The 27,926-nt window shown below is 45.4% G+C and overlaps 2 long non-coding RNA genes and 1 pseudogene across 2 annotated transcripts in view; 2 read left to right on the top strand and 1 right to left on the bottom strand.

Annotated features, from left to right (window-relative positions):
- Nucleotides 1–50: 50 nt before the first annotated feature.
- Nucleotides 51–27,835, bottom strand: LOC136656133 (uncharacterized). The gene is made up of 3 exons (XR_010794704.1): nucleotides 27,732–27,835; nucleotides 10,215–10,306; nucleotides 51–95 (listed from the first exon to the last, which is right to left on the bottom strand). It is a non-coding gene; the product is annotated as an uncharacterized lncRNA (long non-coding RNA).
- The window catches only part of LOC136656132 (uncharacterized), a 29,269-nt gene continuing 1,854 nt past the window's right edge, over nucleotides 512–27,926 (top strand). Inside the window, exons 1-2 of the long non-coding RNA XR_010794703.1 lie at nucleotides 512–574; nucleotides 27,785–27,926. This is a non-coding gene — a long non-coding RNA (uncharacterized lncRNA). The remainder of the gene's footprint in view (nucleotides 575–27,784) is intronic.
- Nucleotides 1,490–1,609, top strand: LOC136656173 (5S ribosomal RNA; annotated as a pseudogene).

The following is a 27,926-nucleotide window of genomic DNA, read 5'->3' as shown; positions in this document are numbered from 1 at the left end:
ATGTTTCCGTGATCTCAGCAGGAGGCAGTGATGGCTGCCAGATGGTCTGAGCTCAGAAGTCGGCACCCAGCCAGCTTTCGGGATGGATAAGAAACCTGGGGGGAGAGAGAGAGAGAGAGAGAGAAAGAAAAACAATTGCTTTAAATAACAATTAAAGGCAAAGCTTCAGCACTTGACAAAGAAAGAAAGAAAGAAAGAAAGAAAGAAAGAAAGAAAGAAAGAAAGAAAGAAAGAAAGAAAGAAAGAAAGAAAGAAAGAAAGAAAGAAAGAAAGAAAGAAAGAAAGAAAGAAGCCATATTAATGTTTGGATTTGCTGACAGTAATTTTAATAAGACAAAGGATATTTAAACTTACTGCCCAAGTGTACACATCTTCATTCAGATGCAAGCTCCTCTGAGTTCAGTGGGCCTGAGTAAATTTGCACAGGGCTGCTGCCTTATATGGGCTGCTATTGTCCAATTATCAAGTTCTCACCACCTCTATCCTAATCAGCTTTCCAGTGCCCAGGCAGCCATGCCAATAGGGTGCGTGCTGCATTTTGTGGTGGGGCTGCAGTCACAGAGGACTCCTCAAGGTAAGGAAACATTTGTTCCCTTACCAGGGGGCTGCATTGCTGGAACATTAGGTTAGGTTTGAGCTGACAAAAATCCCAGCAGTAATTGGTAGGATCTCATTGTGGCACTACAACAAGTAGAATGTAGTAAGACAAGCTAAACCTTGGATTATGTGTTGAGGGAGACTGTTCTACTTCAGCCATGCTAGGATGCTTGAGATCCATCCAGAGAGATAATTCTGCAACACATTCATCAAATGCTTGTGCTCTGAAGCACGACGGAAGCTCAGGAAGCATGACAGAACACTCAGTTTACCGATTCTAATACTTGGTTTGCTCTTCAATGAATTCATTTCTCTCTGTGTCTCTGTTTTAAGTCTCAGCATAGTTAAATCTTCATTAGTGGTGCAAAAGGAAGACTTCAAGGCGGCAGAAAACGGGCAGATGATTGAGGCCAAGATGATTGAGGCCAAGATGCTCTTCTGGGGGTCAATTATTCATGATGCCATCACCATGAGCTCTAACCAGTGACATAGCTAGAGGGGGTGCAAAACACTCTTGCAGGCACTTGGACGTGCCATGCAAGCGGTTCCTCCCCCTCTCCTTCAGAGCCATTCCAGGTGGCGGGGGGGGGGAGCAAAACAGAGGCGTACACCTAGCTCCAAAGTAGAGGACCGCTTGCAGGGTACATTTAGGTCCCTGTAAAACTTAGTGCTTTGCACCCCCTCTAGCTACACCACTGGCTCTAATTTTATATATGTGAAAGCAACAAGGAAACTGTTAAGACCATTTGCTACAGAAGCAGAGAAAAACTGGGTCTATGCACATATGCAGCTACAAGACTCATCGGGCTCATGAAGGACGTAGAGAAGTGAAAGCATTTTGAAGAATTTGGCCCCCGAAGCAGTAAAAAGAAGGAGCCATTTTCCTTCTTTGGTCTTCAGGAACTGTTACCCTGCACATGCCTGATCTCGTCTGATCTCGGAAGCTAAGCAGGGTCAGGCCTGGTTAGTACTTGGATGGGAGACCGCCTGGGAATACCGGGTGCTGTAGGCTTATACCATAGTCTTTTGAGACTGAAGGTTGCCAACCATCTTCAGGAAAGGCCCTGCTCCAGGTTGCTATGCTAGGCTTAAAGGCATCTGAAGGAGCTACCAGCAGAACCTTCCTGGCAGCAGCTCGTTCTCAGCCTGTGTTTCCCTGCTCCAAAGAAGCTCTGTCAACCTCAGATTTTTAGTTTTGGCTGATCGATCGATCGATCGATCGATCGATCGGCCTGTCTGTCTGTCTGTCTGTCTGTCTGTCTCTGTATCGCTTAGGTCTCTATTCTCAGTATGGTATCTGTTCAGAGACCTTATTTACCAGATATTTATGCCAAATAAAGGTTGAACGAACGAGCCTCATGAATGTGACCGGGCCTCAGAACACTTCCAGACATGACCAGGGTGGGCCCAGATCCATAGATTTGTTTATCTTTGGATTTCGGCTTCTGCAGGGTTCCAGGAACAGAACCCCCCTGGATTCCAAAGGCCAACTATACTGTCTTAATTTCTGATCCATTTCTAATTTTTATTTTAGTTCTATGTATTCATTTTCAGAATAAGTCATAAATCCCTTACAAAAAGTCCTTTACAAAATGCCAAATGACAAACCAATAAATAAAAATATTAAAGGACATTGATGGGTGTAGGTAATTCCTCTCTCCCCCCTTGAAACTGCTCTCATAACGAATAGCCAAGCTGTGGGGGCTTCTTTTTTCAGTAAATTGCCAACAACAACAAAAACACTCTGAAGTCTACCTGGAATGTGACTGCCTTGCCCCTTTGAATCAAACTTCATGTTTACAAATCTGCAAGAATAAAATGAACTCTTTAGACTGTGAGCTCCTCTAGGCAGGAATCTGTGTTTTGTTCTTATTGCTTATTTCTTCTGGAAAACGATGTGTATTGATTGTGTTTATCAATGAGCGCAGAGCCCAATTCCCATCCGGGGGGCGGGCGCAGAGGGGACACACAACTCAGAAATCTGAAGGATGCTGACATCAGCCAGTAGGGTTTGAGAAGACTCTATGAGGTCCAGTACAAAATGCTGGAAACATTTAGAGCAGCGTTTCCCAATAAGTGGGTCAGGACCCACCAGTGGGTTGCAAGCCAATTTTGGGTGGGTCGTGAAAAGTTTCTGAAATATTAAAAAAAAAACAGAACAAAAGCATTCCAAACAGCTTCCCTTGTTTGCAGGAAAAAAATGTTAGTTGGAATTCTAACCTGTGGTATGAGATAATCTTCATACTCCCAACTTTTAAATGTCACTTTTTCTCATTTTCAGTAGTAATTGGCATGCTGTATTAAAATTATGCTGTAATTGGCATACTGTATTAAAATCATGTAATTTTAATTTATAAATTTAAATTTATTTTGATTTATTAAAATTTATTTTAATTTATACATTTTAAAAAAAATATTTCTCTCTCTCTCTGTCTAGCAGGTCACAACAGATTGCCATTTTAAAAAGCTGGTTCTGGTGCTAAAAAGTTAGGGAAGCACTGGTTTAGAGTTAACACCTAAAAACATTTTTTGGTACAGCAAGTACCAACTCTCTCAAAGTTGTTGATAAATTCTTGAAAACTGCAACATTCAGTGAAACAAATGATAACAAAGCCAATTTTACCGTAGGCTAACTGATACATGTTCCTACAGCATATTTATGATCACAAAAACATCAAACTTCTTAATCTTTATTTATAACACTTCTAATATTAAACACTGAAATAACTGGGAGCTTTCTGGGCTGGAGAAAACCCATGCAGACAAAGGGAGTGGCCTCGGTCAGGAAACTTTTTTTTTTCTCATCAACTTTATGAAACAATTTAAAATGAAAAAACTGTGAGGACTTTCTGCATTTCTCTTTGGGTCTCTTAAAGTGTTATGACTTACAGGGGAATAGCTACAGGAGGTGCAAAACACTAAATTATGTGAAGAGCCTCACTGTGGCATGTAAACGCTCCCCCCTTTGGATCCATTCCGGGCTGGGGGATCAAAACAGAGGCATTCAACTTGGAGCTTTACATCCCCTCTAGTGATGCCACTGATGACTTGTAAGATCTATATTAGCCATACAGTATTTATATAGCACATTTCAAGTTTTCTCAACAATCCTTACTAATGTTATTGACCCCAAAATGGAGAAGCACAGGTTGAGGCCACCAACTGGGTTCGCAATAGAGGTAAGATATGAACCAGAGCAACCCTGGTTTGTAACTTAGTTTTAGCCTCTATGCTGCATTAGCTCTTGCAAATTCAATGTGCATAAAACACTCTTTCTCCACCAATTAAAATAGTATGTTAGCACTACCCCCATAGCTACCACTAGGTGTCACAAAACAACCCTGCAAACAATCAAGGAGCAATTAGCCGCTTCCACACACCAGCGTGCAACATCAGCAAAAAAACTGTTTTGATACGAAATTTGTTTTAATGTGTTACAAACCATGAGAATACACATCTCTCTCTTTCTCTCTCTCTCTCTCTCACACACACATATGTAATTGAATCACACGCAACATTTCAAATGCTCTATCAAAAGGCTTTCTCTAGTCTACAACCATGTGCTTGCATGAATCAATGTGTGTATGCATGCTAAAACATAACTTTCTGTTATTTTGAACCCCTCCCCAGGGCTAGCCTAAGACATTTTGTCACTCCAGAATCATACTCAGACAGGTATGCCCTTATAACGACAGTTGGTATAGTGTAGTCAGGTAATGGTTAAGAGACTGAGAATCAGGGCCTCCTAGTTTGAATTTCATCCTTGCCATGAATTTTCACTAAGGTTAGCCACTCCTTCTCAGCCTCAGTTCCCCAACTGCAACGTGGTGATGATACTTAATTTATAAGTACTTAACAATACTTAAGTTGTTCTAAAGATTACATCAAAGTTATACATGCAAAGTGCACTCTGAAAAGTGCTTTGCACACTCCAAAAGTGCTGTATGAATGGATTTACAATGGTAAATCTATTGTATGGATGGGCATGTATAGCATAAAGCAGCGATTTTCAACTGGTGTTATGCAAAAGATCTGCAGGTTTGCCGTGAGAGTTTGGAGCACAGCTATTGAAAATTGCTGAAAAACTCTTTCCAGTTCCAGCAACTGTCTGCAGTGACAAATTGTCTGTCCCTCTTCCTCCATGGGCAGAGTGGAGGTGTTACTAGAGACAGTTTCCCTAGAAACAGAGCTGCAGAACCCAGAAGAGTCTTACAGAAGCCAAAAGTGACATCACAAGAGGTGAAGATCAGGGAGAAGACCACAGAGATCAGTGTACTGTGAGAAGAAAAACATTGAAAATTGTGGGCTTAAAGTTCTCTTTTCAGGAGAAAATGGTTCTGCTAGACTAAAAACACTAACATAAGAACATAAGAACAGCCCCACTGGATCAGGCCATAGGCCCATCTAGTCCAGCTTCCTGGATCTCACAGCGGCCCACCAAATGCCCCAGGGAGCACACCAGATAACAAGAGAACTCATCCTGGTGCCCTCCCTTGCATCTGACATAGCCCATTTTTAAATCAGGAGGTTGCACATACACATCATGGCTTGTACCCTGTAATGGATTTTTCCTCCAGAAACTTGTCCAATCCCCTTTTAAAGGCGTCCAGGCCAGACGCCATCACCACATCATGTGGCAAGGAGTTCCACAGACCAACCACACGCTGAGTAAAGAAATATTCTCTTTTGTCTGTTCTAACTCTCCCAACACTCAATTTTAGTGGATGTCCCCTGATTCTGGTGTTATGTGAGAGTGTAAAGAGCATCTCCCTATCCACTCTGTCCATCCCCTGCACAAATTTGTATGTCTCAATCATGTCCCCTCTCAGGCGCCTCTTTTCTAGGCTGAAGAGGCCCAAACGCCGTAGCCTTTCCTCATAAGGAAGGTGCCCCAGCCCAGCAAACATCTTAGTTGCTGTCTTTTGCACCTTTTCCATTTCCACTATGTCTTTTTTGAGATGCGGCGACCAGAACTGGACACAATACTCCAGGGGTGGCCTTAAGTATTGTGTCCAGTTCACTGAGAGGCAAAGTGAGCATAATGTGAATTGAACATACCAATCTGTGTACAGTTATTTCAAAAAGAGAAAATATGTGCAATTTATCAAATTATGACAGCTATAATGACTCAAGGAGAGAAATTTTATAAACCTCACAGCTCCACTTAAGGAGCCTATAGAAGAGGAATTGCACAAGGCACTGCACTCCTGTGCCGTTTGCAAAAATATTTAGCTGGAGAGTAGCCAGAAATCAGATTCCAAAGGCATTGCTCTTTGGGTAGCATATTTTATGAATCAAAGTTCCACAAGTTCTTGATTTAACATTTGTAAAATGAATGCTACACTCAGTGGCATGGCACTCATGGACTCAAGCTCATGGACCCAGTGGCATAGCTTGAGGGGGTGCAAAGCACTAAGTCTTGCACGGAACCGCCCGGCAGTGTGCAAGCAGCCCCTCTCCCTCCCCTTTGGAGCCTTGCACGCTGCCGGGAGGCTCCCTGCAAGACGTGCCAGCAAACTACTTGTAAACTAGGTTTAGATCTGAACTAGGAAATATGTACAGCTATGGAACTTTCTAGACAGCTGCTGTGCTTTGCAAATGCCACTAAACAGAGGCTGGTCCCAGGAGCAACAGTTGCAGTGCCCACAATGAAGATTTGGAAGCAAAAGAGAATTCATATTTTTCTGATTTGTTTATTAAATGTGTGCAGGTCTAACTAAGGAAAAAAAGTGTACTGAGACACAGAATTACTTTGACTATTACAGATATTATATTAATGGTGGGTTGAAGTTCTTAAATCTCTGAGCTCTAAGGAGTGCTTGTTTTTGTCTCAAAAGACTCCCTTCCAGATTAAGCTGCCAAGTTGGAGGAAGGCATGAGGTAGGCAGAAAAAAATCCAGCCACGGTCTAAAGGGCAACTGGCAGAAGAGTTCTGCCCCTTCTCTCATAGTGTTCCTTGCCTTCAGAGGCCTCCTTCCATCTTTCTGTCCCAGAGCTGTGGCAGAAGCAGTACTGCTGAAAGGGCAGTGCTGGGGAGACAGACGGACCCCAGGTATCCTGTAGGCTAGCTAAAAAGCTTCTGCATGCCATTTGGTACCTCTGAGCTAGCCATCCTTACCTGTTCGCTGAGAAAAACTGCTAGTATACTAATATATCTGCAGCTACCAAGTGACCTGATTTTTATACCTCTGTCTACAAGAAAATCAGATTTGCTCCAATCTATCATAAGGGGCTGGAGTCACACCAAGTATTTGAATCTTGAAAACCCACCCAGCAAAATGCAGGAAACAATGAATGAGGGTGAAATTGTACGTGGAAGTAGAATGCCAAGCCCAGCATTGACCATGGCAGACTAAATTTTCACCAGGGAATGTTACTTAATTTGAAGAAAAGGCTAGCATTTCCCCCAATTCCCAGATAAGCTGTGGGCAGCAAATAGTTAACCATTGATCCCCAGTAGCTGTAGACATTCAGCACTTAAGAAATGCTTTTGCAGTGTGTGTGAGAGAGTAAAACCCAAAATGCACTCAGGGCCATCAGGGAAAATCCTGTTTTCAACTACTTTCCCTCCAGCACTATAATGATTAAGTATGTTGTGGTTAACCCCCTGTTGCTCTCTCCTATTATTTCCCTCTGAGCAGTGCTCTCTGTGGTCGATGCCAAATGGCTTAATGTCCCCCATAAAGGCACAGCAAAGGAGCTGTGAAGAAACTTTTGCAGTCTAACCAAAAGCAGCTTTCCAATGGAAACCTGGCCTAACCACAAATTTACCTTTTACAGAGATCAGAATTTTGTCCGTGCAGCCTCTCCCGCCACAGGAATGCTGCAAAAATGGCACGGCAGTGACCACCACAAAGCTGAAGAAGATCCTCCTGAACAGAACAGGTGGGGCAGGTGGATGATGCCTCACAGGGGTCACCAGGAATTCTAGGGCTTGAACCTTCAAGTTACCGCATCAGAAGCTGGGACTGGCTTACTGAGCTTCCTCGGATGGTGTGCACAGAGGCATAGAAGGGAATACAACATTGGATCCTACACTTTCATATGAAGCCTCTGGGATTGGCCAGGCCTGTTAGAAGATCAGGGTCCCAGTCTTTGTATCAGTGGTTTTCAACATTGTTCATTTCAGGGCACATTGACCTCTATGGTCTTCTTTACAGTCTTTGCTTCTTCTGATGACACTTCCGACTTATGAGACACTCTTCCAGGTTCCACAGCTGTTTCTAGGGCAACTGTCCGCAGGAATGAATTGTTCATCTCTGCAGAGCTGGTGGAGGATTTGGGACAATGTGTTACTGCAACCAGCTGTCTTAGAAACAGAGCTGCAAAACCTGGAAGAGTTTTTCAGCAATTTTCAACCACTGTGCTCCAAACCCCTGTGGCACACCTGTGGACCTTTCACAGCACACCAATGTGCCACAGCACACCAGCTGGAAATTGCTGCTTTATATCTTTGCCTGGTCATTGAAGCAGTACTGACTGCTTGGCCCATGTTCCAGCCCCAGACCCCTGGCATTTTGTGGATCCTGGTTGGACCCACACAGTTTGCAAGTCTGCATTATAACACAGCTATCGACAGTTTAATCCTAGCCTGTCAGGGATGCCATTTCTGGTAGTATCTTTAGCAACAGTAATATATTTTGAGTCTTAGGCCCAGACCATGTGTAAAGTTTCTCTGTGGGCAGAACACATCTGTGAGTCACGTCCATGGGTTTCAGCTCACATGGGATTTGTGACCACATGGTCAGTGCAATCCAGAGGTCTCTTCACAGCAAAAGCCATGCTAGCCCCTACTCCCAATCACGTTGCCAGTTAGGTCTTGGTTGGCAACCTTCAGTCTCAAAAGACTATGGTATAAGCCTACAGCACCTGGTATTCCCAGGCGGTCTCCCATCCAAGTATTAACCAGGCCTGACCCTGCTTAGCTTCCAAGATCAGACGAGGTCAGGTCAGGCATGTGCAAGGTAACAATTAGATCTTGCTAGTTATATATTAAATCCTCAATTTAAACTGACTAATGGGGGGGGAATAAGCAGACTTTGGGGTGTTAATGCCTAAAGTTCATTAAATCTGAATGCATTTTGCCAATGCACAAGCTGCAAGCCAGCACATCACATAACTTATGAGACTAGTTTTAAGGAAGCAAACAAAGTCCATTAAATCAATTGAGAGGTCACTGTAGTCATGTCAGTGATGCTGAAAATGAGTGTTTTGAGTATAATGTAACAAAGGGGTTGAGTAGTTAATTCCAGTGGACATGCACAGTCTACCTTGTCAGTGTGCAAATTCACATCTTGTGTATATCCAAGCTTTGGTGTGACTGTTGAAAATATATTTTTGATCCATAAATATCAGATATTTGGAATCAAAAAGCTGTGATAAAAACTATTATTATAAATATAATAGTTACTATTATAGTTACTAAATAAACACTTTTGTTAAACAAAAAATTAAGTATTGCCATATTTGCATCCACACCTTGTATGACTCCAAATTGCCATTTTTCTTCCTTGTGTGTCATAAATTTAAAGCTCACAGCTCAGGACTGTGTGCTCCAGGCTGGAAGAAGAATTGAAATGCTGCACCCGAATTGCCACATTCAATCCCAAGAAAAGCTGAACCCTACAGCCGGAATAATTACGCACACTGAATAATTATGCAGACATAAACAATGTGTCTAATTGTTCATATTTTAGTCAGTTGCTCTGCTATTTTTAAACTGTGTGAATAATTATTATGGTTTTTGAATAGTTTTTATTTTTGTGACTGTTCACTGGGATGGGCAGAGAGCTCTGCAAGGCACTGAAGCCCCCCCCCCCCTTCCAGCCACTAGAAACTCTCTCAGTCGCCCTTCTGGTGCCAGAACTTTCAGCAGCGATGTATTCAAGTCCCATGTCTCAACTCAAGTCCCAACCTTCAAATCTCAAATCAAGTCCTTGTTCAAATTCTCGAGTCAAGTCTCAAGTCTGAGCCAAATTTAACAGAAAAAAGGAGGTGGTGATGGGGTGTGGGGGGGAGTTGTTAACACCCACCCTGATTGGTGGTGATCAAAGTGCCACAAACAGCCTGGAGCCACCAGCCACTGCACAATCACCCAGACAAGGTTTGCAGGCACTTCCTACCTTGCCTGGGTGATCAGACTCGCTTCCGGATCACCCTGGAGGTCCTGTGGCAGAATGTGGAAGCACTGGGGAAAAAAGGAAGCAAGAACACACACAGAGAGCAACTCAGATGCAAAAATAGCTTTGAGTTCCAAATCGAGTCACAGTCAGTGATTGATGGAACTTCAGTCTGACTTGGGAGCAAGTTGCGAGACTTGAGCCTACATCACTGAGATTCAGAAGGTATTGCACACACCCTCACCTTCAAGCCAATGTTCACAGCCATTGAGGTTAAGAATATGCATTAAAAAAAAAAAGCTGGAGTTTGCACCCAAGTACCCTGTTCTGTGTTGTTTTTTTTCCTGCTTCTGCAGAAGCCTCTCTGATAAGATACACAGAGATGCAAGACCATAGCAATTCTGAAGCTTTTCATGTGATATAAAGATAAACTCTGCACATGAATTATATAAACATTTTTCTCTGAAGGTTTATTTTATTGTGTATACGAGTACATACCTTGCAACCTTCCATGCATGGGTAATATTATAATGGTTAGAACCAAAGTTTTCACCAGCAAATAAGTATAAATTTCCAGCTGATCCTGCATCCTGTTTAAAACAAATAAAAGATTTAAATATTAAGAACCACAGGCAAGGTTTATAATCATAACCCTAGGAAAAAAATGCTAAATGCAGTTCATTCAGAAAGATCTCTCTGTCCAAATGACAGATGTAAATAGAGGATATTGATTCACGTAAATCAGGGAATATTAAAAACTACTTCGAGAGCATGATAAATTTGCCAGGCTTTGCATCAATCCCTTACTATCCTGAACTGAGCAATGCACAGGTTTCATCTTTTAGTTTCAAATTTCCTGACTGATGTAGTGATTTGACTTCTCTCAAGTAATAGTGGAATGCACGAAGGAGTCAAAGACACACAAAGGTATTGAAATGAATTTGCTCCAAATATTTTATACTGATATTTAACGACAATTGATTTTCAATACCTGATAATTGGAGAGTATTTGCACATTCACATGCAACAGTATTTAGAAGCTGGTATGTAGTATTTGAAAATATAGATGACATGATCAAGGCAGCCAGGAATATGATACAGAGAACGCACGAACACTGTTCAAGAAGTCCAGTGCAGTAGCATAGCTGGGGGAGTGCAAAGCATAAGAACATAAGAACAGCCCCACTGGATCAGGCCATAGGCCCATCTAGTCCAGCTTCCTGTATCTCACAGCGGCCCACCAAATGCCCCAGGGAGCACACCAGATAACAAGAGACCTCATCCTGGTGCCCTCCCTTGCATCTGACATAGCCCATTTTTAAATCAGGAGGTTGCACATACACATCATGGCTTGTAACCCGTAATGGATTTTTCCTCCAGAAACTTGTCCAATCCCCTTTTAAAGGCATCCAGGCCAGATGCCATCACCACATCCTACGGCAAGGAGTTCCACAGACCAACCACACACTGAGTAAAGAAATATTTTCTTTTGTTTGTCCTAATTCTCCCAACACTCAATTTTAGTAGATGTCCCCTGGTTCTGGTGTTATGTCAGTTCAGTTCAGTAAGACCTTTATTGGCATAAAATACAGAGAAAGAACAGAACAAGACAGGAATGTACAAAGACAACACAACATAAGCAAAAACATCAGTCCTGGTGTTATGTGAGAGTGTAAAGAGCATCTCTCTATCCACTCTGTCCATCCCCTGCATAATTTTGTATGTCTCAATCATGTCCCCCCTCAGGCGTCTCTTTTCTAGGCTAAAGAGGCTCAAACGCCATAGCCTTTCCTCATAAGGAAGGTGCCCCAGCCCAGCAATCATCTTATTCACTCTCTTTTGCACCTTTTCCATTTCCACTATATCCTTTTTGAGATGCGGCGACCAGAACTGGACACAATACTCCAGGTGTGGCCTTACCATAGATTTGTACAATGGCATTATAATATTAGCTGTTTTGTTCTCAATACCTTTTCTAATGATCCCAAGCATAGAATTGGCCTTCTTCACTGCCGCTGCACATTGGGTCGACACTTTCATCAACCTGTCCACCACCACCCCAAGATCTCTCTCCTGATCCGTCACAGGCAGCTCAGAACCCATTAGCCTATATGTGAAGTTTTGATTTTTTGCCCCAATGTGCATGACTTTACATTTACTGACATTGAAAAGAATCTGCCAATTTGCTGCCCATTCTGCCAGTCTGGAGAGATCCTTCTGGAGCTCCTCACAATCACTTCTGGTCTTCACCACTCGGAAAAGTTTGGTGTCGTCTGCAAACTTAGCCACTTCACTGCTCAACCCTGTCTCCAGGTCATTTATGAAGAGGTTGAAAAGCACCGATCCCAGGACAGATCCTTGGGGCACACTGCTTTTCACTTCTCTCCATTGTGAAAATTGCCCATTGACACCCACTCTCTGTTTCCTGGTCTTCAACCAGGTTTCAATCTAGGAGAGGACCTGCCCTCTAATTCCCTGACTGTGGAGTTTTTCAGTAGCCTTTGGTGAGGGACCGTGTTAAATGCCTTCTGAAAGTCCAGATATATCATGTCCATGGGTTCTCCCGCATCCACATGCCTGTTGAATTTTAGAATTTCAAAGAATTCTATAAGGTTCATGAGGCAAGACTTACCCTTACAGAAGTCATGCTGATTCTCCCTTAGCAAGGCCTGTTTGTCTATGTGTTTTGAGATTCTATCTTTGATGAGGCATTCCACCATCTTGCCCGGTATAGATGTTAGGCTGACCGGCCTATAGTTTCCTGGGTCCCCCCTCTTTCCCTTTTTAAAGATTGGCGTGACATTTGCTATCCTCCAATCCTCTGGCACCGTGGCAGTTTTGAGGGACAAGTTGCATATTTTAGTCAAGCGATCAGTAACTTCATTCTTCAATTCCTTAATGACTAGGGTGGATGCAGTCAGGGCCTGGTGACTTATTGATCTTTAATTTATCAATGAGGTCTGAAACATCTTCTCTTTTAACCACTATCTGACTTAATTCCTCGGTCAGGTTCTCTAACCTCCCCATCCTCGTTCCATAGGGATGAGGAGTCCCAAACCAGATGCCCCTCAGCTCCTGTCGGCCTTCCCCCTAGGGATCAGTTTAAAATCTGCTCTGCCACCTTTTTAATGTTATGTGCCAACAGTCTGGTTCCATTCTGGTTCAAGTGAAGCCCGTCCCTCTTGTACAGACCCCACTTGCCCCAAAACGTTCCCCAGTGCCTAACGAATCTAAACCCCTCCTCCCTACACCACCGTCTCATCCACGCATTGAGACCCCTGATCTCCGCCTGCCTAGCTGGCCCTGCGCATGGAACAGGTAGCACTTCCGAGAACGCTACCTTTGAGGTCCTGGTTTTCAGCTTCCTGCCTAAAAGCCTAAATTTGGCCTCCAGGACCTCCCGGCTAAACTTGCCTACATCGTTGGTGCCAACATGCACCACAACTGCTACCTCCTCCCCAGCACTATCTACCAACCTGTCTAGATAAGAAGTGATGTCCACAACCTTCGCACCAGGCAGGCAAATCGCAATGCAGTCCTCACATCCGTCGCAAACCCCCCTCTCTATGCTTCTAATAATCGAATACCCCACTACAAGAAGCCCCCGACCCCCCTCCCGCCGAGCAGTATCCTGAGTGCATTCGGATACGGGCCCGTCCCCTAGAGAAGGGGTCCCCCCTAGGGGATTGTTTCCCTCCTCTCCAGGATGATGTCCTCCAGCCCTGAGACTTCCCACCCGGGCAGCTGAGGAGCTGCACGCCTGAGGTTGGGACGAAGCCTGATCTTCCCCGGAAGTCTCCCCACGGTCCTCCTCTGCCTGCCTCTGCTTCTCCAGGTCGGCCACCAAGGCTTCAAGGGAGCGGACGCATTCCCTGAGTCCCTAGAGCTCCTTGCACCGAGGACACACCCATGACTTATGCCCCAGAGCCATATAGTCATACATGTGGCACTCGATGCAAAACACTGGATAGCCCCCACCCTGCTGCTGGCTGTCTGACTGCATAGCTTTTTTTATTTTGTTTGTTTTTGTTTAGGGGTACGTAAAAACCCTACACTGGTTAGCAAAAGGGTTAGTAAAAACCCTTTCACTGGAAGAGAAAGGGCGGTATCTGGGGCCCTGGCTTCTTCGCCCTGCTGCTGAACTCGCAGAGATGCTAAACTCGCAGTGCCTTACCTGGCACTTTGTTCCCGAGGCACTGGGTGTCCCAGAGGCCACGCGCGCTTCTGCAGAGAGGCACCATGAAGAGAGAGTGCAGAGATTCTCTGCAGAGAATCTCTCTCAATTCTGCAGAGAGGCACCTGAAGGCACCATGAATGGCCCCCCCTCCCCTTCAGAGCCATTCCTGGCAGTGAGAGCAAAACAGCATCATTTGCCTCTGTTTTGCTCTCACCGCTGGGAATGGCTCCAAAGAGGAGAGGGAGGGGCCCCTTGCGCAGCACCTTCAGGTGCCTGCAAAACTTAGTGCTTGGCATCCCATCGAGCTATGCTACTGGTCCAGAGGCACTGGAACCAGGCTTAAACACAGAGATGGAGTCTCAGCAAGGAACCCAATGTTGAAAATCCATGCTCCCCCCTATTTTTTAAAATTTCCCAGCACCCCAGAAACTGCTTCAGAGTCATCCAGATGTGGTAGCCATGACTCTTTGTTGCTTTCCCAATCAACCAGTAAGAAAGAACCTGGCTTTGAGCCAGCTCTTTGGAGCTGTGCGGTCCCCGATATCTGCAAATCAAATCTGTGTCAGGAGCGGGTCAGAGATCAGGGCATGAGAAGCCAATTATAGGACCCAGATAAACTCATGAGGATGAAAGAGGTCCTTAAAAAAGGTCCCAAGTCATGCTGAGCCTTAAAGGTCAAAACATAGCACTTAAACTATGAAATATGAATCAATAATAAAATGCATATGTTATAGCATGCAGTCGTAATTCAACCTTCCATAAAACAGCAGCACAAAATAAACAAACCCCACACAGAGCACAACATACAACCAACCAGAGGCAGATTAAAAGAAAAAAGAAAACAGCAGATCCAGCGGAATGACACAGTCAGCATTAAAGACCTGTCTAGGCAAAATAGTTTCCACTTGTATCCAAAAGGCCAACAGCAAAACAGCTGCACGGGCATCTTGAGGAAGTTTCAGAGTCCAGCATTCCAGCTGAGAAGGCCCTGGCACCCACCGACCCCAGAAGATGGTGGGACATGGAACAGCAGCCACTGTGCCAGTCAAAAGTGACACAGGATTTCTTGGCAACCTTCAGTCTCGAAAGACTCTGGTATCGCGCTCTGAATGGTGGTTCTGGAACAGCGTCTAGTGCGGCTGAAAAGGCCAATTCGGGAGTGACAATCCCTTCCACACCGGGAGCAAAGTTTCTTCTTTGTCTGTTGGCCAAGTGTCTCTTCAAACTGGGAAAGGCCATGCTGCACAGCCTGCCTCCAGGCGAGCCACTCAGAGGCCAGGGTTTCCCACCTGTTGAGGTCCACTCCTAAGGCCTTCAGATCCCTCTTGCAGATGTCCTTGTATCACAGCTGTGGTCTACCTGTAGGGCGCTTTCCTTGCACGAGTTCTCCATAGAGGAGATCCTTTGGGATCCGGCTGTCATCCATTCTCACGACATGACCAATCCAACGCAGGCGCCTCTGTTTCAGTAGTGCATACAAGCTAGGGATTCCAGCACGTTCCAGGACTGTGTGGTGGCACAAACATGCTCAAAAGCACTGGCAGGGAGGTCTGCACCACCCCACTGAAGCCACATCCAGGCATTCAGTCAGACAAGGTAGGTAAGGTTTAGCCAGGCAGTAGAGGGACATGGGGAGAGTGGTGGTCATGGGTTTCTGGATGGGAAAGGGCAGAACGGGGCAGATTGGGCCCAGGAGGGTGGCAGGATTGTTTGAAAATGCCTCTGCATACAGAGATGGGCTGTACTTTCTAGGAGTACTTGAAATATACAAACCATCTGACCATGTAAATCAATAGTAACCCAACATGGAGAGATGGTTCTCCATGGCCAAGGTTGCAACAGGTAAGGAGCAGGTCTGGGTAGGGGCACCCCTATCCAACAGAGTCACAGGATCTCCCACATCAGTGCTATATTCTGGAGCTCCATGTGTACATCAGTGGACTGGGACCAACACAATAATGGAGCTCCTTGTCAGCCTGGGAAGGCAGCTCATCTGAGAGAAGGAAAACTCTGATCCCAAACCTCCACTGCCTTGTGGCTACATCCAGTTATGGAAAAGGCTTCAGGAGTCAACCTCGAGGCAAAATCCGGAGCCGGAGTCCCTGAGGCAGTTCATGACTGAACACAGTCACGTTCTGGCAACTCCTGCAACGCCGCTGGAACCAACCGTATTGGCCTCTGCCTTTCCATTGGACCATTTCAGCGATGTGGAGAGGGGGGATTTGCTGCATGGGTAACAGCCTATCCTCCATACCTACTTTACCCAGGCTTCGCGCACTGGAGAGGACACTCTGTTCCAGAGCCACCATTCAGAGCATGACACCATGGTCTTCCGAGACTGAAGGATGCCAACATGATTTGTAGTTAAGTGACTTTTCTATATAGACAGCCAAGTGTGCAATCCACACATGCAATGTACAACACCCTTTATTTAACATTTCTCATGTGATGATAAAGGCAGAGTCACTGCTTAATTTTTTAGTCTAAGCCCTCCAGCTAGTAGCTCTTTATTAACTCAGTGTATCAAAAAGATACCAAAAGATGATCTTCAAGATTAATGAAAATCATCTCTTTTTTAGCATGCTGGATAAATAATCTTACAGGCTGATGGCAGTAGCAACCAGTGGATAAAAATAACCCTTTATGTAATTATGTGAAGCAATTCTGCAGGCTTTAGCCTCTTCCTGCTGGGAGAAGCTTATGGATTTCCTGGCTGTTTGTCTATTTGTTTGTTCTAAGCTGAAAATGACACTTGAGAGTGAATGAGTTTGGTCCCATACATGCAGTTTTAAACAAAAACTTAATTGTTTGTTATGTGGGTGAGATAATTTCTTTCTTGTCTCACTAAATATGTTGGGATTACTGTACTGTCACTCTGGGTAAATACACCCAGAATTCAGTATCCATGGGGGGAGGGATATCGTGGAACAGACCCCTGCAGATTCCAAAGCCCCCCCTCCCCCTGTGGATACAGAATCAGAATAATCAAACCAATAGCAGGTGGGAGGTGCTGCACTGGTGAACTGGAAATGCCTTCCAGAGAGTCCAGAAGGCCCTGATGTCCTTCAGCCACATGCTCAGCATCTGTGGATATTCAAATCCGCTGATAAGGAGGGCCCATTGCAAACATATGACTTTGTCTCTTTAAAAAAAAATCAAAACTTAGATATATCCAAAGGGTTTGATTTTGGAGTTGCCATCAGAACGTAGACTAAAGCAGAACTGAAAGTGAATGTGGGGATTCTTCCTCAGGCAGAACATCCAAGGAATTTTGAGAGAAGCCAAAAGAGGTTCAATAAGCACAATTCTTTGGGGGTGGAGTGACTGTCTGCCCATCCCTCCATTACCATTTGCCTTCCATTTTTGGTTAAAGCTTCTTCCCAGCCACATCAGCTGAGGAATTAAGGGATGATAAATCAGTAACAGCCCAATCCTATGCATGTCTACTCAGAAGCAAGTCCCATTAGAATCAATATGGATTACTCCCAGGAAAGTGTGGCTAGGATTGGGCTGTCAGTCTAGCAAAAATTATTGGTATACCCCAACAATTACTAGTGCACCTGCGCCGTCACAGGCTTAAGAAGAGGATTAATGATTGTCCTACTTCTCTACAAAATGATGTCCAGATTCACCTAAGAGAAAAATGGTTCTGTTGGGGTGAAGGTCCCAGAAGGGTAGAGTAAGTGTGAAAGGGAACCCTTTGTTCAAAGAGTTCAATGAACACTAAGGTAGAACACAACTTGGTTTGCAGACTTGGAACGGACAAGCCTAAAAATATCATGCAGTGGGTCTTATTAGCAGAAAGGCTGGGGTGATGATCCTCTGACCTTTCAGCCTTTGACTGCCGTTGTGCATTTACCCAGTGGTCATCACACACTGGTCAGTCAAAACACTGAGGTGGAAGGAAGTAGCAGCTAACTAATCTGCAGTGTGCAAGCATGCAAACGGCCCCTCCCCTTCAGAGTCATTCTGGGTGGTGGAAGCAAAATGAAGACATACACCTGGCTCTGAAGGGGAGGGGGAGAGGTCCCTTGCATGCTGCGGTGAGGCCCCCTGCAAAACTTAGTGCTTTGCACCCCCTCTGGCTATACCACTGTGGCGCACTATTTGAAAACCGATAAGCTGGGGGCTCTTTTCTCTAAAACACGTAGATGTTTCAATGGCTAATTTCATCATGGCATTTATGGCACTTGTTGCCAAGTATCTACAATTTTAAATTAGGTTGTGTTCTAGACAGGGCAGCAAAATGGGTGACCTTCCAAGCCCAGTGCAGCCCAGCAGTCTCTCAATAAACAGTCTCCTGTTTTGATGGCTGCCTGGGACTGCAAAAATAAAAAGGACTGTTAAGTAGCTGGCAGGCTTTAGGTTCTAGCTGGTGGGATGCCTTTAGTTCAGGGGTGCTCAGACCCTGACCTGGGGCCATTTGCAGCCCTCGGGGACTCCTAATCTGGCCTGCAGGGAGCCCCCAGTCTCCAACGAGCCTCTGGCCCTCCTGAGACTTGCTGGAGCCTGTGCCAGCCCAACGCGACTACTCTCAGCGCAAGGGCCAACTGTTTGACACCTTGCACAAGCTGGGGGCAGAGGCACAACCTCTGCTGCTTGCTGTTTCATGTCTGTGGAAAGGTCAGCCCTGCTTTGCACAAAGTCTTTTATAGGTCTTTAGCTATTGTGAAACCTTCATTCATTCATATAAGTTCCATCTCCAATATATTCATTTATGTAAATTTATTCAAATTTGAAATGTAAATCAGAGAGATGATGTGGCACTCCTGCCAAAGAGTTTGGGCACCCCTGCATTAGTTTATTGAATCACATCACACAAAACCTGTTGCACATACATTTTTTTTTTTTAAAAGGATAGGAGCAACGCTGGAATAGATTCTGTTGAACTAGCTTCAGATTCCACAAGAATAGCATTTGTGAACAGGAGATGAATCTCTTCTTATACCGATCCGTACATTTTACTATCGGGTAACGTATTAATCACAGTGACAAGATAACAACCTGAAGAAAGTGAAGCATCTGACTTATGTTTAAAAACTGTGAGAAGAATGAGAGCTGACTGCATGTGGGAGAAAGATAATCTTTTTGCCCAAGTTCCTCTATTAGCAGTTTGTTCCCTAAAATCTGCCACACATCGGTTTCTGTCAATGCAATTTCCCGCATGGCTTCCTGATAAAGGGGCCGGCTTCCAAGAGAAATACACACTTAATAAGGCCGCACATTTATGTGGGTTCTCTTCGGCATCGCAACGTCTGGATTAGTCAATGCGGCTTTCAAACCGGCCGACATGAAAATTAGCACTTGGCAGGGTCTGCGGACATCTGTTTGCTGCAACTTTATTTAGCCCCTCGGACATTCCCCAGAGGGATGGCATCCAGGCAGCTCCGCTGTACCGCACCAGACCAACTGCAGACAGAAGGGAACGCAGACGGACTTGCAAAGCGTTTAAAATAGGAAGCACGGCTTTTGTGCCGGGGAGGGGGGGCTGCTCCAACAGGTGTACGTATAAGAGGAACGTATTTTAACAAGGCTTCTGTTACACACCGACACAACTGCCAGCTCTTGCTCTCTCTCTCTCTCTCTCTTTTTTTAAAGTTGGGATGGGCATTTTGGTGAAAGTCAGACAGGATAACCTCACAATGACCTCCAGTCTGGCACCGGGCCATGCGGGAGGATTCTGCAGGACGGTCCCTTCGAACTGCATTGATTAGATTTATTCCCATAACAACACCACTGTTTTTGCTCAGGAAGCCTTACTGCCAACCAGGCCGCGGGAAAAAGGCGGTTTGAAGAAATAAAAGCAGATCTCCATGTGAATGTGGGCCGTAAAATTAACAGGATTCTGAACGCTAAGGAAATTCTCCGTCTAGTGCTCAAGATAGAAGATGGAAGCAAGTGAAAAAGAAGAGGGGTGGGGGGTGAGAAACACTCAGTTCATTCAGCCACATACGAAAACAAACTCCAAGCAGGCAAATTCTCAGGCTAATAACGATGTCTTGCAATGGAAGATACTGATATGCTGAGAAAGAGAGTCTATATAGTACTGAAAGGAAGACATCACCAGCATTTGTTATGATGCAACAGAGATTTCTGGGGAGTTAAGCCTTAAATCTTCCAAATCCGTAAGGAAACACATGCATATCCTTGGGGCAGAGAACAGTATTTTTTGTGACTCTCTTTCAGCTTCCAGGAGACTCATCCAGGCCTCTGAGGGGAATTTTATCAGGGGGTACAAAGTTTCTTTGGGCCCCTTTGCAAAGGGGGAGGGGTGAAACAGAGTGGGGGAGGGTGGTGATGGGTGAGCAGAATAGGGGCAGGGAGGGGTGAAACAACGTGGGGAGAGAGTAGAGACAGGTCAAAAAGTCTTTGGAGCCCAGGTCTACCAACTCATGTGGCATCAGTAGTGTCCCCAGCATCCCCAGTCATGGTAGTGTCCCCAGCATCCTGTGCGGGCAACAAGCCTGAGTAGATAGGAAAATGTAAGATCTCAGGAAATTTCTGGGCCCCCTCCTTTGGCTCCTGGGCCCCCCTTTTCACCCTGCGCCCGGGTACAAATTACCCCCTTTACCCCCCTCTCCTAGGCCCTGCATCCAGGTTCTGCAGATCTGTTTCTAGGGCAATTGTCTATAGCAGTGGTTCTCAGATGTTTAGTACCAGGACCCACTTTTTAAGAATGAGAATCTGTCAAGACCCACCGGAAGTGATAACCAGAAGTGACATCATCAAGCAGGAAAAGTTTTAACAATCCTAGGCTGCAATCCTGCCCACATTTACCCAGGAGTAAGTCCCATGTACTATCATTGTTAAAAGCATATACATAGTAGTCTGTTAAAAGTACAGAGCTGTAACATTTCCCCAGATGCAGTCACCTACCATGGTAGCATCAAGCCTAATATATTTATATAAAATATTGAAATGAATGGGGACCCACCTGAAATTGGCTCGCGACCCATCTAGTGCGTCCCGACCCACAGTTTGAGAAACGCTGGTCTACAGTAACAAATTTGTTACTACAGACAGTTGCCCAGAAACACAGAAGAGTTTTTCAGCAATCAACTGCTGTGCTCCAAACCTCCACAGCACACCTGTGGACCTTTTGCAGCACACCAATGTGCCGCATCACACCAGTTGAAAATCGCTGCCCTAGAAGTACCCTGCTGTAATGAAACAGATAGCGCACATTGGAGCATACCAAATCCCCATGGAATGTCTAACAAAAATATATATTGGGTATAGAAAATACTGGTCGAGAAGAACACTTTAGACACAGGAGTTCATATTCTGGACATTAAAAGCCAAGAGCTGGATGTAACATTCAGAATTAACGATAGCTGTTTTGTTGCCTCTGTACAGTTCACACAGTCTCTCATGGAGAAAGACGTTAGAGGCCTCCCTGGAGCATTCCCCTCTCACCAGCAATACATGAATGCCAAGATAAAAGAACAGTTGGTGGCATCTACCCAAGTTTGGCTCCTCCAATTCTCGGTCTGGTTGTCTTCCGGGCACTATACGGTTACTTGTAAAGCTGGCAGTCGGCCAAAAGAAAAAGGCTAAACAACACACACAAATTGAGTACTCATTCTGAAATCTCTTCCACGCCATGCTTTTTGCTTTCTATTTTTCTGTCTTCATTAATCGTCAATCAGCTACAAAATGGTGGCGGGCACAAGGCAGACATTTTAGAAAAGCCTCGTGAAAGAGCAAGTCAGAGACAAGAGAAAGGCATATCAAAAAGCACCAGTTTTTGGACAGCCATCCAGTGGCGTAGCTAGAGTGGGTGTGAAGCACTAAGTTTTGCAGAAAGCCTCAGTGCAGCGTGCAAGCGCCCTCTTCCCCTCCCCTTTGGAGCCATTCTGGGCAGTGGGAGCAAAATGGAAGTGAATGCACCCCCTCTAGCTACACCACTCGCCGTCAGCAGACTTTATAGTAATTGTGTAGTTTGTGGGGCCATCTAGCTTATGTTTGTCAAATTTTAAAAACAGACAATAAATACTCTGTTCACTCAATAGAAAAAATACGTTTGAGCAAGTAATTCTCTGCTTTTCTTAAAGTGTCCCATCTATGCCCCATTTGTCTGAATTCATGTTCTACCCACAATATGGGCCAATATGGGCCAAACAGGACATACCCTGTTCCGGTATGTCCACAGTATCCATCATGTATATTCCCAGTAATCCAATGGCACCGTGTCATGTTGCTACAGGATACTTTGAGCACTGCTAATCAAGTACAGAGAGGGAGAGAAGTCCTATACACTGCAATCTGTCCTCTCCATCACTGAAGCCAGGTTTCACCAAATAAATACCACCATTCCATACTCTGTTCTACTGTGACCTGCTGTGGTTCTGTCCGCACAGCACACTTCTCAAAGACATCCAGCTGCTGAATGGTTGCTTGGTCAGCTTTAAATACACAATATATCCCTCTATGTTTATAAGGTATCCATTATCCTCTGCTGGAAATTCGGCCACATTCCGTCTCTCCAGAAGTGCTCGCAGTCCCAGGAATGTTATAGCAACAGGTGGGAAATCTGAGCAGTTCTGTCAAAATCTAGGAGTTGTTGCCCAGCTTCCTATGTACACAGTGCAGTCAAAGCTCATGGACCCGGTGGCATAGCTCGACGGGGTGCAAACCACTAGGTTTTGCAGGGAGCCTCACAGCAGTGTGCAAGTAGTCCCTCCCCCTCTCCTTTGGAGCCATTCCAGGCTGGGGGAGCAAAACAGGCATCAGACTCTTCTCTGGGTCTTCTCTGGCATTTGCCTCCATTTTGCTCCCCCCCCCCACCTGGAATGGCTCCGAAGGGGAGAGGCCGTTTGCATGCTGCAGTGAGGCTCCCTGCAAAACTTAGTGCCTTGCAACTCCTCGAGCTATGCCACTGCATGGCCCTTCTCTAAAGCTGCTAGTTGGAATGCTATGTAGATTACAGCTGTGCTTTGCTTTAGTTAGATAACCCCTAAATCCAGCAGCACAATCTGAAACAGGCACTTTACAGAATCCAAAACAAAACCAGTCCATGGAAAAGTTCCTGCTCCTGACTTGCAACCCTACACAGGGTCTCCCCACTCAAACACAGGAGAAGAACTTGTCAATTCTAGGGAAGCTCCTGAGGTCAGCTTTGCACATGTGCAGAACATGTACCTGCAAGCAGACCACAAAGGAGAATCAGTGTGGGTATCAGAAGTGACTGGCAAGCCACAAAACATGGCTAGTGTCCTGCATTTGGCTTGGTGGGGCACAAGGTACGTCAGCCCGGCAGCACCTTGACTTTCTTCACTTGACTTTAATCGCTTTGCGCTCTCAGTCATTTTAAATTATAACCATGTTTCTAAGTTTTTCCACCTGCTTTCCTCTTTCATCCAATTTCATCCAACCTTCCATGGCATCTGTCGATATTCTTATGTTCATTTTTCTTTTATGTCTGTTTATTTAGGTTTTGCACGCATTCACATGTGTTGTACAGTTATCTACATTTTTCGCCAGCCAAAATAAATGTGCCAGACAGCTAAATAAGGCTCCGCTTTGACATTCATCCATGTTTGACTTCCATGCTCTGGTCCCTACCCAGATGAAAGTGCAAGGTGTGGCTCTAGGAGAAACATTGTTATATTGTTCACAATGGTAACACTGCATTTTCATAGCCTCCAATAATCTACAGATGAAAACAGTATGTATTGGCAACCTTCAGTCTTGAAAGACTATGGTATCGTGCTCTGAAAGGTGGTTCTGGCACAGCGTCTAGTGTGGCTGAAAAGGCCAATCCGGGAGTGACAATCCCTTCCACACCGGGAGCAAGTGCAGTCTGTCCCTGGTCTGTCTCCCTGGCTATGGGCCTTCCTTCTTTGCCTCTTAGCCTCAGACTGTTGGCAAAGTGTCTCTTCAAACTGGGAAAGGCCATGCTGCACAGCCTGCCTCCAAGCAGGCCGCTCAGAGGCCAGGGTTTCCCACTTGTTGAGGTCCACTCCTAAGGCCTTCAGATCCCTCTTGCAGATGTCCTTGTATCGCAGCTGTGGTCTACCTGTAGGACGCTTTCCTTGCACGAGTTCTCCATAGAGGAGATCCTTTGGGATCCGGCCATCATCCATTCTCACGACATGACCAAGCCAACACAGGCGTCTCTGTTTCAGCAGTGCATACATGCTAGGGATTCCAGCACGTTCCAGGACTGTGTTGTTTGGAACTTTGTCCTGCCAGGTGATGCCGAGGATGCGTCGGAGGCAGCGCATGTGGAACACGCTCAGTTTCCTCTCCTGTTGTGAGCGAAGAGTCCATGACTCGCTGCAGTACAGAAGTGTACTCAGGACGCAAGCTCTGACAGAGCTTGAAAACAGTAACACTTAGATATGTGCAGTACCCTGTCTTCATGGTAAGGATCACTACCTGAGGGCACCCCCAACTCTGCACACTGCTGAAGACTATTGTCTGACAAGTGGCATAACTAGAAGAGGTGCAAAGCACTAAATATTGCAGGGAGCCTCACTGTAGTGTGCAAGTAGCCCCTCCCCCTCCCCTTTGGAGCCATTCCAGGCAGGGGGTCAAAATGGAGGCATCAGACTCTTCTCTGGCATTCACCTTCATTTTGCTTCCCCCATCCAGAATGGCTCCAAAAGGGAGGGGGGCCACTTGCATGCCTCAAATAGCTGAATAGCATTCATGGTGCCTGTTGAGGGCCAGAAGTAATGCCATTAAGGAGGATGTGACATCATTAAGCAGGTGATGACCAGAAATATCCTTTTTTTTTTTCTTATTTACGAGGGAATTCATAGGCTGCAGATTACAGAAGAAAAACTATGCAAATCTTGATCATATTTTCAAGACACGGGGAGGCCAATTATCACATGGGACTGATAACAAGCTTCCATGGGACGCATCTGACTGCCGACAGTGGATCTAGACTGTGCCCACCGCACACAGTTCATGGAGTAAAAAGTATTGGAAGGTTGTACTGCCATCCCCAAACCAAACACATGAGGTTGAAAAAGCTCCAGTGAACTGAATTTGCAAATACTTTGAAGAAGGGCGAACACCAGGATTGAGAAGGCAAACAATACCCCAAAATGTTAGGTTGAAAATGCCAAAGTATTTGAGTTTCCATAACAACCTAATGTACCTTCTTGTAGAAATCTTTTCTCATAATCATGTGTGGAAGCTCAGTTGCCTTGACAACCAAAATAACTGTTTTAACACGTCTTCAGAAAAGCCTCCAAGTTTCCGATAAAGTAGTTTAGCAGTGGATCTTGAAGACATTCAACAATCGAATCAAAGAAAAGTTGAGCAGGATTCAGCTAAAGTCACCTTTTGAAACCTAAACTTCATCCAACAAACACCTGATTGCCAGAAGCAGGGGAGGGCACCATGTCGCAGGTTGTGCCTGTTGTCTTGTGTGCTCCTTGGGGCATTTGGTGGGCCACTGTGAGGTACAGGAAGCTGGACTAGATGGGCCTATGGCCTGATCCAGTGGGGCTGTTTATGTTCTTAACTACAATTCCCAGGAATCCTTGCAGGTCTCGTTATCTGGTGTGCTCCCTGGGGCATTTGGTGGGCCGCTGTGTGATACAGGAAGCTGGACTAGATGGGCCTATGGCCTGATCCAGTGGGGCCGTTCTTATGTTCTTAAACTACAACTCCCAGGAGGCCTTGCAGGTCTCTTGTTATCTGGTGTGCTCCCTGGGGCATTTGGTGGGGCCGCTGTGAGATACAGGAAGCTGGACTAGATGGGCCTATGGCCTGATCCAGTGGGGCTGTTCTTATGTTCTTAACTATAATTCCCAGGATGCCTTGCAGGTCTTCTTGTTGTCTTGTGTGCTCCTTGGGGCATTTGGTGGGCCACTGTGAGATACAGGAAGCTGGACTAGATGGGCCTTTGGCCTGATCCATCGGGGCTCTTCTTATGTTCTTATTTTAATACAACTGGCTCCCACCATATGCTAAGCTCCCTAGTTTGCTTCCAAAGTGTGTACGGAAGTCAGAACATACATAGGTTGTGACAGTCAGATCTTGTTGGCAGTGGCATAGCTAGAGGGGGTGCAAAGCACTAAGTTTTCCAGGTGCTGCGCCAGTGGCCCCTCCCCTTTGGAGGGGTTTAGGGAGGTGGGAGCAAAACGGAGGCGTATGCCTGACCCTGAAAGGGAGGGGCCACTAGCACGGTGCATTTGGATGCCTGCAAAACTTAGTGCTTTGCATCCCCTCTAGCTACACCACTGCTTATTGGCTCACAGTACAATCCTATGCATGTCTACTCAGAAGGATCTCCCATTGCATCAAATGGAGCTTACTCCCAGGAGGGTGCATATAGGATTGAAGCCTCAGTGCTGTCGCACCTGTGTGAAAGCCCCACAAAGAACATACTGTGTCTGCCCAAAAGTGCTGATGCAGCCAGCTGTGGCTCATAGAGCCTGTTTACTTGCCAGGTGAATTTAAAAATCAAAATTATAGTTGTGACTATCCTCAACCAAGGCGTGTAGAACGAGACAGGATCGCTTTGTAAACCCACCAGCCAAGATTATACTGGTGGGGCAAAAATAAAAATAAAACAAATACCACCACACCTGACACTGCCCTGTAGATACTCTCATGCCAGTGGAATTCCACCACCCGTGGGTGGGGTTGGGGGTGTATGGTGGGAGTGGAGCAGAAGGTATCCAGAATGCCATGTTCACCTAGGAGTTCCATCCACAGCATTTGCAATTCCCATCACCTGCATCTGAAAGTAAGATTCTCAAGCACAACCCTTTCCACAGCACCTCAAAGTGTGCAGAACATAAGAGCAACCCTGCAGGATCAGGCCAAAGGGTCCATCTAGTCCAGCTTCTGGTGGGCCCCTGTGAGACAGAGGAAGCTGGACTACATTGAACACACAAGACAACAGGAATATCTGTATCCTGTTGCCAGTCCCTTAGATCTGGCATTCTGAGGTAGTCTATTTTTAAAGTCAGGAGGCCGCACAAACCCATCATGGCTTTATGGCTTTCCCCCCATAAATCTATCCAATCCCCTTTTAAAGGCATCTAAACCAGGTGCCATCACCACATCTTGTGGCAAGGAGTTCCACAGACTAATCACACACAGGGGAAAAATTATTTTCTTTATGCTTTCAACCCTCTCAAACACCCATGACCCCAGAGTCTCTATTCATCCTCACCCATGCAACAAAGAGGTATATGTATTAGATTAACCACCCTCCTGATATCAATAGATAGGAGCTGAATCTCCTATACAGAATAACATGCACTGTGCAAAGACAGCTCTCCCCCACACTCCCGAACACAAACCCCCAAATGTGGCTACATTCCTATCACACACCAGTGAAAGCAACAGTGAGCACAGCCACCACTTTGAGTGATCATCAGGCTCTCTCCTCAAACTATTGGTCATGCAGGCCAAACTGGCATGTCTGCTACTCTTTGCAGGATCAGTGCTTGGGCATGTGGAGCAGAACAAACTGGGACAACAGTCCACATTCCAATGCAACACAGCGTGTTGACTAGAAAAGTATTTCACAAGCACAAACACTAACATTTACAGGACCCACAAAAACAGCAGCCAGCCAGGAGTTCACCTGTGGGGCTGGCACTTGTGTCATCCCTTGAAGTTTTTCCAGTGCCTGATCAAACACCACACACCTGCACCTAATATGGTGATGCCACAATAAGGAAAGCTGCCCTTGTTATCAGTCTGTCAGGTGGCTCATATCCCCTCTCTATATGGTTCAAATTCTGTTGTGTGTGCAAGCACACACACAGAGCTTGGGTGACAGATATCTGAACACTTCCTTTAACATAATCAGCTTTGAAAAAGGGATTTACTTTCATAAAACTCAATTGATGTCACTTACTTACTTGGTCTCATACAGATGGAGAAATGAATTAATTCTGTCTTGCTTCCTTCTTAGATAAGACACTGTGGCAAGAACACAACATAGCCAGTGGGGGTCGTGCAGGACTGGTGCATTTCCAGATGTCCTAAAGAAAAAGAGAGCAGGGAAAGAGAGGTGTTTACCTGAAATGTCCTCCTATTTGACAATCTTCAAGCAA

Source organism: Tiliqua scincoides, chromosome 6 (genome assembly GCF_035046505.1).
Source record: "Tiliqua scincoides isolate rTilSci1 chromosome 6, rTilSci1.hap2, whole genome shotgun sequence".
Lineage (NCBI taxonomy): Eukaryota > Metazoa > Chordata > Lepidosauria > Squamata > Scincidae > Tiliqua > Tiliqua scincoides.
This window is presented reverse-complemented; position numbering and strand designations above follow the sequence as displayed.